Genomic DNA, 3,433 nt, shown 5'->3' on the forward strand with positions numbered 1-3,433 from the left:
CGGCACATTTGAGAAGATAAGAGATCACTGGCCCGCATTTGTGGCCAACAAGACATCATAGAGGAGTAAGAAGATGTCAGCGATTAACAAGATAAATGCTGCAAAGGAGGAGCATCAGCATCGCACGGGGTCAGGTGGCTACCTCAAAGCCCGGACGTTGTGGAACAAGGCTGAGCAGGACCTGGTTGCTAAAGGGGTCGAACTAGAGACATTGCACTGGCCAGACCGTTCAAGGACTTGGTTCTTCGGGGTTGGGGGAACTTTGGACCCTGAAATAGGGAAGTGCTGCTGGACGGACGAGCAACTTAAAACACCCGTCACGAAGCTTCAGAAAGCAATCAAGGAAGTGCAGGAAGGGAAGTTCATTCCTGACAGAGAGAACGACGAGCTCACAAGGGCCCTCAGGAATCCTGAGCACCCTGGACGAACTCGAGGCACGCCAGGCTCTATTGCGTGGAAGGTTGGGTTTCCCGACGTAGGCGGTTACAAAACCCAAGAGAGGAGGAGGAAAGTGGAGCAGAGCGAACTACAGGAGCTTAAGGCAAGGGTACGGAAGCTAGAGGAACGACAAGATGTTGAGAACCAGCAGTTGCGGGATCCTGCCCAAGAAGCTACCCCAGAAGCTACCTCGCCATCTCAGCGGAGAAGCAGTGTGGCTTCCACCGAGCTCGTTCAGCAGCCTGACTTGACGGGTCCTAGGTACCCCATGGATTTTATCACGGATTCACACCGGTGCCACCTTATGACGCAATGACAGAACCTCAAAGTCAAGGTGGTTGTCGGCTCTGTGTTCCCTCCTTCACTCGGAGCAACTTTTCACTGCCGCCCGATTCCACAAGGCTATGTTGTTGTGATGGTGGACAAAATAACGGAGGGATTTGAGGAGCTCCAGCTTGAGCATGCTACAGGTGATGGAGAAACTCAGCCCGGTCTTGCTATGAAGACTCCGTGTCTATGGCGGAAGGAGAACATCAACCTTCTGAACTTCAGGGCTCCGGCGAGTCAGCTAGGCACTCCGCATCCTCCGCATCCTCCTCCTACTCCTCCTCCTCCGGCGAGTATCAGGGTACTCCGCCTCCTGCTCCGGCACGTGAGGATGGCAGTACTCCGCCTCCTTGTCCACCTGCTCCTGTGCGTCCGAGCAGCCCGCCTCCTCCTTCGTCGCCTTGTAAGCGACAGCGCTACATAGACGCCGCTGCTCCGGCTGCTCCGGCGCGTTGTAGCAGTCCGCCTCTAGCTGCTCCGCCACTTAAGAAACGAAAGAAGACAGTTGTAGCCGCTCTGGCTGCTCCGGCGTCTAGCAGTACATCCAAAGGCAAGAAGTAATACAGATACAGTCCATCGTCTCTCAAGCCTCTAGACAAGTTACCATACGAGAGGAGCAATGAGGAAAACCATAAGATCTGTGAAGGCCAAGTGAATAACTTCTTTCAATCGGTAAAAGCTAAGATACATCCACCTCCGGTGGAGAAGATAGATCCGGTGAAAGCGAAGCGCACTTTGGATGCCCTGCAGCGACCACCACCGCCTCCGCCAACTATGACTGCATCATTGAAATGACATATAAGGAAGCGGAGCGGTCGGGAAGTACTTGCACTGATCAAAGGCTAGCAGAATGAAGAAAAGGGAAAAAATTCCCCAACTCGGCGAACAAGTGAAGCAATCGTGCCCCCCCCTGCTCAATGTGTCTAGCGATATCGTCGCTAATCTTCCGGGGATGCTGCCCGGTACCAATCTTGGAGATTACATGACCGACGATGATGCACTAATTTTTGAAACAATGGAGGTGGACACATTAAGATTATAGCACGGGAAGCCTCTCGTCAGACCTGGTACTTCCCTAACAACAATGATGCGAAGATTCAATGATTGGTACATGGACATCTACAGGAAATCTGGGAAAAATACTTTGACGCTGATAGTTAAAGAGGAGCACGACCTCGTTGGAATTGATCTATTGTCTGTTCCATATGAGGAGTTCTTCCAGTTTTTCAATCAAAAGGCCCTCGATATAACAATCATAACTTGCTACTATCTGTAAGTACTACTTCTATGTAATTAATTAAGTCTCTCTATATAGCTCAGGTTTTTCATTGCATGTATATATAATTATCCTCACTATATTATGCAGATTGAAGATCGCCGAATTGAAGAAAAAGCAAGTAGGTGATATTGGGTTCATTAACACAAATCTCATGGATGAATGGAATGTTAAACATGATCCCAAAGATACCGAGGCCAACTTGCTACGATCGTTACTTCTAAATCAAAACAAAGCTACAATACTCTTTCCTTAGGAATACAAGTGAGTGTTACTGTCTTGTGCATATTCAGTTTCCCTTATTACTTGAGGTTATAGTAATGTAATTAATGAGTTATGCATGCGTGCGCAGCTTCCACTTTATTCTGCTAGAGATTAAGCTTGAGCGGGGACTAGTAACCATAGACTCCAAACGAAAAAATCCGGAGGAGTATGCGACCATGACTAAAATGCTCGAGAAGTAACTTCAATCGATCATTATCGCACCATATCGGCAACTTTGTTCATTTACTGATATCAAGTAATTGTTTTCTTTGTCTGGCAGGGTTTGGAAATAGTTCACCGCACAAGCTCCGGGACTGCCGGCGCAACTGCGATTTAACCATGAAAGTAAGTACTAGCTACTAGCTAGTTCCGCGCATCTCCCATTGATTCTAGCTAGTTTCATCAATACCATTTAGCATGCTTGCTTATCAGTTTGATTGACCTCTATTTCTTGTAAAGTGGTTGTGGCAGGAACCCGGGAATGATTTCTGTGGATACTACATTTGCGAGTTCATCAGCCACACCACCTGTGAGCGGGGCTACTCTAAACAACAATATGAAGTGCGTAAGCAATAATATTCACAATTTTATTTTATTACCATCATTTGTGTTGAGTTTCATTCATATATATGTATTGACCCCCTTCTTCAAATTAGATGGGGCAGATGCGGGATGAACTCCTACCACAAGATCGCATACGAGCAATACAAGAGGAATTGGTGGGATTCTTTCTTGACCACGTCATCGACAAACACGGAGAATACCATGTGGAAGTTGAGTTCAGATGTTAGGGGATTTTGTAAGAGATCTTATATTGTGTGTGTGTGTGTGTGTGTGTGTATAGCCAGTAGCGTCGGATAGATATACGAAAACTTGTTGTTCGACCAATCTATCGAAGAAGGAGAGGTCGGTCACTTCTCTATGTGTATATGTTCATGACGATCTTCTGTACTTAATGGTTTCCTTCATTTTCTTACTAGCTAGCTAGCGTGTCGAGTCCTCTCTATACTTATAGTACGTAGCGTCGACCAAGCACGGAGATAAGAGAGGACACTTCTCTTTATTAGCTAGCTAACACAATATATGAAACCCCTAAATTAACCCTACAAAAACCCCCAAAAACCCCAA

The 3,433-nt window shown here is 46.9% G+C and overlaps 1 pseudogene; it reads left to right on the forward strand.

The window, feature by feature from the left end:
- The first annotated feature begins 954 nt into the window (after window positions 1-954).
- Window positions 955-3,433, forward strand: part of LOC119310123 — a 27,414-nt pseudogene continuing 24,935 nt past the window's right edge.

The sequence above is a fragment of the Triticum dicoccoides genome, chromosome 5B, assembly GCF_002162155.2.
Source record: "Triticum dicoccoides isolate Atlit2015 ecotype Zavitan chromosome 5B, WEW_v2.0, whole genome shotgun sequence".
Taxonomy (NCBI): domain Eukaryota; kingdom Viridiplantae; phylum Streptophyta; class Magnoliopsida; order Poales; family Poaceae; genus Triticum; species Triticum dicoccoides.